Source organism: Gekko japonicus, unplaced genomic scaffold (genome assembly GCF_001447785.1).
Source record: "Gekko japonicus isolate JY-2015 unplaced genomic scaffold, Gekko_japonicus_V1.1 scaffold535, whole genome shotgun sequence".
Taxonomy (NCBI): Eukaryota; Metazoa; Chordata; class Lepidosauria; order Squamata; family Gekkonidae; genus Gekko; species Gekko japonicus.
The window spans coordinates 188181-196372 of record NW_015163621.1 but is presented as its reverse complement, the minus strand read 5'-3'; positions in this window follow the sequence as shown (position 1 = coordinate 196372).

The following is an 8192-nucleotide window of genomic DNA, read 5'->3' as shown; positions in this document are numbered from 1 at the left end:
CTTATGTTCTTAAGTTTCACCTGTAAAGTTTTGAGTGTCTTCTCAAACACAGTCCAACCAGCAAATGCATTTCACTACAAAGTACAAGTTTAATATATGTGTACTGCTATATGGACTGTTCACCTTTTAGTCATCTTAATCAGTATTTAGTGAAGGTAGTCTCTTAAATGGAAAATTGTTATTTAAATGACAATTTGTGCAGGCGTTTCAGACCTAGCATCAGTTTTGTAGATTGTTCAGGTCCAGCAGTCATTTTTTAAAATTGTTCTCTTTCTTTCGTTTTGAAAAATATTTGTAAATGGGAAATTCCTTGTTCATTGTTTGGAATTCACAAGGAAATCAAATGCCAAAATAACATAGTGGCCTGAAATGAGTTTATTCAGCCATAACAAAAGGGATGTTTACTTAGGACAATGCTGTTGGATTCAGAGATGGCAAATATTGTCATGAATATGAATTGAACCTTGCTGCTTCTGTAGCTTTGCCAGTTCAATGCTTCCTTTGTATGTGTTCTCATTGTTGAACTGATGTGGGAGAAGAGTACATCCTTAGACTATCAACTTGGTTCCTACATTGTGAGGTGGTTGAAATCAATGATTTAAGCTGTTTTTATAGTGGGGTTTTCCTTGAGTTTTTTTTTTTTAAATCTGCTTTTATTCTTCTAAGTTGTCGTCTCACTAAATATAGAATGCAATTTTGGCTAATGTCTTGATCAAAGGAGTTGCACTTTTCTGAGTGTACTCCGTGTATGTGTACACATGCATGTGGGTTGCTAGGAACCTTTCATTATGTTTAGCACTGTCTAGGTCAATTGCTAATAGTAGTTATTGTATGTAGAGATTTACTTAATATGTTTTTAAGTTCATCCGACCTTATTGCTGCCATAACACTTGGTGGCAGCATTAAAGATTTCTAGATAAAAGGCTTGATTCAAATGTAACTCCAAACAGTGGTTGGACACTTTGTAAATGAGCCAGGGGGATCTTTCAGCTCTTTATTTAACATATATGTATATATCACTGGAGAAGACCCTGATGCTGGGAAAGATTGAAGGTCAAAGAAGACAGGGACGGCAAAGGATGAGATGGTTAGACAGTGTCATAGATGCAACGAACATGAAATTGAGCCAACTTCAGAGGATGGCGGAAAACAGGAGGGCCTGGCGAGATCTTGTCCATGGGGTCACGAAGAGTCGGACTCGACTGTGCGACTGAACAACAACAATCTGCCTTTCTCCCAGGCGCACTGAGCATCAGGATTGGTAACAGTAGTGTTAAATCAGTATAAACAATTTCATGAAACAAAACATTAAAAACTAAAACTTGTCAACCGGCTGTATATTCCTCCTTTATCCAGGCTCTCAGGCTGCCCCAAAAGCTCTCTGGAACAGCTCTGTTTTACAGTCTCAGTTGAAAGACAGAATTAGGACCACAGACCTCTTGTGGGAGTGTTTCATAGATATGCAGCAGCCGCTGAAAAAGCTTGAGTCACATGCACACTGTACCTATGTGACCCAGGGGTCATTTTGTAGAAAAAGAGGTGCAGGAACTCATTAACATAAATTATTTGCATATGCCACACCTCCTGACATCACCGGAAGTGTGTCAGAAGGCAACACCCCCCACTCAGGCTCCACTGGACTGTTTTGGATTGCTAGCGGGGGGGGGGGGAATGTGCAGATCTGTCCTTGCAGAGGAGGGAGAGCTTGTACCTGAATAAAAGTTGGTCTTAAAGGTTGCCACTGGACTGTTTTGGACCAGGGGGCTCTGCAACTTACCTGGCTGCTTCTTGCTCTGACTGAGGGCTGCTGGGAGCAGGGGGTGGGGCTTGTTGCATGTGCCTGCCCTCTGGGCTCTTTACTGCCAGAGCTCCGCTCCTGCAGGAAATGACCCCTGCCTATGTCTATCATGGCTGCTAACATCATATAAAAAACCCACATAAATGAGCCCTTGATGGCTTTCATGAGTCAGTCACTAATTCAGGACACTTTCCCTCAGTTACTCAAATAGATGGCCATCCATCCACTACTCAGAAAACAAATCCCTAAATAACAAGGATGCTACTAATTATCGCCCAGTCTCCTGGATGATTCAAGGTCTCTAGACCCTTCCAGTCTGGTTTCAGGCCAGGCTGCAGCAAAGAGATGGCACTGGTGGCTTTAGTCGATGAAGTCTGAATGTAGACCAAGGTCATGTTTGGTGTAGTGGTTAAGTGTGCTGACTCTAATCTGGGAGAACTGGATTTGAGTCCCCACTCCTCCACTTGCACCTGCTGGTGTGACCTTGGGTCAGTCACAAGCTCTGGCACAGCTGTCCTTGAAAAAGAACAGTTTGTGTCAGAGTTCTTTCAGCCCCACCCACCTCACAGGGTGTCTGTTGTGGGGAGGGGAAGGGAGAGGAGTTTGTAAGCCGCTCTGAGACTCCAAGTGAAGGGCGGGGTAGAAATCCAATCTCTTCTCTTCTTCTTTGTTGCTCCTTCTAGATCTGCCTGCAGCGTTTGATACAGTAGACCATACTATCCTATAGAGGCATTTGGAGGCAGAAGTAGCTATCGGGGATGTGCCTTGGATAGGTTTAAATCATTCTTCATAAATTGGACTCAAAAGATTACCATTGGAGACCAGCTATCTTCAGTTTGGGAATTGCCTTGTGGAGTTCCTCAGGGTGCAGTCTTCTCTCCCATGTTATTCAACCGCTATGTAAAACCATTAGGAGAAATCATTTGTAGCTTTGGAATTGGATATCAGCAATATATGGCTGACACTTATCTTTACATCTCTCTATCTGATTTCTGGCCACTGTGTGATACAGAGTGTTGGACTGGATGGGCCTTTGGCCTGATCCAACATTGGCATCTCTTATGTATGTTCTTATGTTCTTATCAATATCCTGGTGATGCAATAGAGGTCTGGAGCTGCTGCCTCATTGCTGTAGCCAAATGACTGAAAGCAAATAAGTTGAAACTAAACCCAGACATGAAAGAAGTGATGCTAGTTGGGAAGGCAGATGTCTTCTGATGCTGACTCAATTAAGAGCCTTGGGATTATACTGGCTCCAGCATTGCTACTGGAGAAGCAAGTTAATACAGCTGCAAAAAATGTTTTCTTCTAATTCACTCTAGGCCACAAGATGTCCCCTTACCTGGACTCTGCCGATTTGGCAACCTGGATCCATGCCATGGTATCATTGAGACTAGACTACTGTAATGTACGATCTCCCATCAAAGTCAATTCTGAGACTCCAGGTAGTTCAAAACCTTGCAGATTGGATATTATTGGGAGCTAGGCGTAGCTCCCTGATGCTGGGAAAGATTGAAGGTCAAAGAATGCCCATCAATTACCAGGATCAGTTCTCAAGGTATTGACTACCACATACAGAGCCCTTCATGACCCTGGTCACTCTTATCTGTGGGGCTGCCTCTCCCCCTATGCTCTGCCATGGCAGCTTTGTTCATGTTCATCTCAGCAGGGCCTTCGGCAGGTACTGGTATAAACCGCCCTCATGTGTCTTCTCTGTTTCGGCCCTCATCTTATAGAATGGCCTCCGTGAGGAGGTTAGGAAGACTCTCACTCTCCTGGCTTTTCACAGACCATACAAAATGGAATTATTCCCATTCTGCAGTCACTCAGTTGACTGCCCATCAATTACCAGGATCAGTTCTCAAGGTATTGACTACCACATACAGAGCCCTTCATGACCCTGGTCACTCTTATCTGTGGGGCTGCCTCTCTCCCTATGCTCTGCCATGACAGCTTTGTTCATCCCAGCAGGGCCTTCGGCAGGTACAGGTATAAACCGCCCTCGTGTGCCTTCTCTGTTTCGGCCCTCATCTTATAGAATGGCCTCCCTGAGGAAGTTAGGAAGACTCACTCTCCTGGCATTTCACAGACCATACAAAATGGAATTATTCAGAAGGCTTTTTTGAGCAGGTAAATAGAATGGTAATGAAATGGTCAGAAAGTTGCATTGGTAAAGGGGTAGGGACTGTGACCTACACTACTGTATTGCTACCTTGCACTGTAAGTATGCTTAGGACTGGATAGCTTCTGTACCACTTAATGTATCGTGTTAAAAACTCATGTATTGTTTCAGCTCTGTTTGAGATTTCTGCTTGTTTTTAAAGTTCTGTAATTCAAACCCTGTTGAAGTCCCATCCTTTTGATTGTACTTGACTTACACTATGTGATCTGCCTTGAGTCTCAACAAGAAGGGTGGATATGAATAACAAAATAAATAATAACATTAGACATTAGATGGAGGGGGGCTGTACTTTAGAAAGACCCTGGTTCAGTTACTGCTCAGTCGTAAAACTCATTTTGTTATGTTGGGCCAGTCTGGTGTCTCAGCCTAATGTAACTGACAGGGTTGTGGTAATTTTTATGGGCAAGGTGGGGTCGCACACATACATTGATCGGTGCTCTGTAGTGGGAATGCAGGCTAAAAATGTAATAATGTCCAATTCACATTTCCATTATGATTTGTATAAGTGATGGGTTTCACATAAGTGTACACTTCGTGATGACTCAAGGTTTGATGACTGGCAGCCGAATATGTGAACAGGCTACATTCAAAGTGATTTATTCACAGACTCAAACTACCATCTAATGCTGCGGTGAGGAAGTAAGGGGTTTGCTATGTGTGAATCCTCATGGGAAGCCAGCCTTATCAGTAAAGTGGGTGACCTTGTACTGATAACAAAAGCAGTAAAACTAGGCCTCCCACATACAAGAAGGGATGTTGAGGTGCTTGATGAACTTCTAGGTATGCAGAAACCGCCCACCCAGCAGTTCAAAAGCAACTTAATTGCAAGTAGATAAATGGGTACCCACCCTTAGTAGGGTGGGGAGCACCCTGCCTGTGTGGTGGTTGAAGACAGATGGCGACGGCGATAGCGGCGGCGGCAGCGAGACATCAGCTCCGGCTTGGATGGCGTAAAGGTGGCGGTGGCGGCGAGCGGGCGCAACCAGAGGAGCGATCCCTGGTGGCTAGAGGACGGAACATCGAGTAACCGCCGTCAGAGAGGGCCGTGATGACGCCAAGCGCCAGTACAGCGGAGCCGGAAAAGGACGCAGCTGAAAATTTAACCTGTGTAACATTGAAGCTGAAGTGGGGGGTGGGAGGAAGGCTTGATTAGCAAGGAGGAGATGTGTGTGGAAAGTGCTGCCAAGTTACAAACTTACGGTGATCTCATAGGGTTTTCCAGGCAAGAGACTAACAGAGGGTGTTTGCCATTTCATTCCTCTGCCTAGCGACCCTAGCATTCCTTGGTGGCCTCCCTTCCAAATACCGACTAGGGCTGACCCTGCTTATCTTCTGAGATCTGAGGAGATCAGGCTAGCCTGGGCCATCCAGGTCAGGGCAAGGAGGGAGATATATAGCCTTTATTGGCAGAAAATACCAGCCTCATAGCTTGGTTGAGCAGTTTGCTTCTTGTAACTTGTAGCCTGATAGTCTCTCTGCCAGTTAAATGTCTGCTGTGTGCCATAGTGCTACTGTGTATGCTTCTGTTGGTATACTTGAAAGCCTTGTGATTGGAATGACTATAAAGCACCAGATCGCCCACAGTTAGTGAGCAGTATGGAAATCATCACCTTGGAAGTTTTCAGTGGTATTAAACTTCCAAAGGGAGAAAATTAACAGCAATAGCAAGACTAGATTAATGCCTGTATGTAAAGGAATATCCCTTAACATGTTTTTTTTCCCTGTCATTTTAAAAAATTATGCAATATTGAAAGCAGGTTTTTGAATGAAATATATCAGTGTTCAGGACTTACTTAGATGGGTGACTGGTATTTTGAAAAAAATACTTTCTGACGTGGAAATTGTATTTTGATGTACTAGAATGATTCAGGTGGGGTAGCCATGTTGGTCTGAAGCAGCAGGACAAAGTTTGAGTCCAGTGGGGCACCTTTAAGGCCAACAAAGTTTTATTCTGGGTATAAGCTTCCATGTGCATGCATGCATGCACTTTGTTCTATAATAATAAAAATAGAGAGGCTTGATTAATATTTTGTCATAGGTTTTTTTAAAAAATAAATAAATATGTACCTGGTCTGTTAGAATTGGATATTAAATTAGTGGGGTGAAGCTTAGAAATGATGAAGTCCTATTTTATAATATTAAATGTTATTTATGCATAAATCCATCTGTCTCACAGATTATCCAAAACCCAAATCTCATGCACTTCAATTTAAAATGGATGACAATTGCGATTTCAACGGGACAAAGAGGTATAGAATATTTAGAAAAATTTCCTTTCGAGCAGTATAAACTGTTTGGGGCTACATATTACTGTTTCCTAGGCATCTCTAGCTACAGCAGACAATCTGGCAGCAGAATTGGGAAAGATATGACTGCTAGAGAATCATTGAGTCAGTGGTTTAACTCTGTATGAGGCAGCTTTATGTGGATATTTGAATGGTTCAAGATAATGTCACTCAATCTCATGAAAGTCCCCACCTTACTACAGTCCCCATATCTCATGGCTTCATACCTACTGTGATCAAAGGGGACCCCACTTTCCATTTTTACAGGCAGAAAAGCTGGTTGGATCCAACCCATCTACTGTTAACTTCTATTTTGAATGGCTATATAAGGTACAGATCAGCCACATAGCTAGGGATTTTTTGGGGAGGGGGCCTTGGGGGGGCCCACCAGCTAATTAAATGAAAGGCTCCAGGGCAAGGGGGCTCTGTTTGGTGCGCACCCACACAGCCCCCACTAAAGCATTCCTCTGAGGCGAGCCAGAATCCCAATGTTAATAGACTGAACAGCGCTGCACACTAAGGCTCCTCAGAGGTCTAGGAATGCTGCCCTGCCACTCAAGCTTCCTCCCTCACTCCTTCCATGAGCCCACAATCTTTTCTGAAGCCTGGAGCAGAAAATCCAACAGGAAGAGCGAACTGCTGCAGTGGCTGCAGTCGACCAATGTCTGTGTGACTAGGTCAGCCACTGGTTGCTGCTGGGTCCTAAAGATACTCAGCTCCTCGTGGATGAGCTCAAAAAGGGAGATGCTGGCTCATATTCATGAGTGCGATGCTGTAACTGTGACAGGCAATCAGGGGGAGGGGGCCGGGGGGAGGGAAAGCCGAGGCTTAGGGAGCGGGGCCCATAGAAATCAATAGGGGGCTAGGCCCTGCGGGCCCCACGGTAGCTACAGACCTGGTACAGATACATTCAATTGGCCTTGCAGACTAAAGCTGTGATCACACACACTAAATAATCCACTTTCAATCTACTGTCAATGCACTTTCAGATTGGATTTTGCCAGTTCACACAGTAAAATCCAGTTGGAAACTGCATTGAAAATGGATTATTTAGTGTATGTGATCATAGCCTAAGAACCCCAATGTTACTATTGCATAAAAGTTTTACTACCAAATTTATAAGCAATGGGTGGGTGTGGATATAGAAGGTGAGTGAGACAAATTTCCAGTTTACGAAGGTTCTGTCTTGTGATGTAGTGGTTAAGAACGGCAGACTCTAATATGGAGAACCAGGTTTGATTCCCCTCTCCTCCACATGAGGCCTGCTGGGTGACCTGGGGCCAGTCAGTTCTCTAAGAACCCTCTCAGCCCCACCTACCTCACAAGGTGTCTATTGTGGGGAGAGGAAAGGAAGGCAATTGTAAGCCCCGTTGAGATTCCTTAGGGTAGAGAAAAGTGGGGTATAAAAACCAACTCTTCTTCTTGAGTGAAGGTGAGTCTTGCCAGTCCTATACAAGTGGTATTTACATGCCTCCATTTATTTCTTGTTGATTACAGATAGAGTGGATGCAGAGGTGTTCTCTGAATGTGAAAAACTTGTGGAGTTTTTATACCTTGTACTTGAACATAAGAACATAAGAGACGCCAATGTTGGATCAGGCCAATGGCCCATCCAGTCCAACACTCTGTGTCACACAGTGGCCAGAAATACCAGGTGCCATCAGGAGGTCCACCAGTGGGGCCAGGACATTAGAAGCCCTCCCACTGTTGACCCCCCCCAAGCACCAAGAAGACAGAGCATCACTTGCCCCAGAGTCCCTATCTATACCTTGTGGCTAATAGCCACTGAGGGACCTCTGCTCCATATGCTTATCTAATTCCCTTTTGAAGCCGTCCATGACAAAGTGAAATTAAATCTTACAATACTCTGTCATACATTCAGGTGGGCAGCCGTGTTGGTCTCTGAAGCAGCAGAACAAAGTTTGAG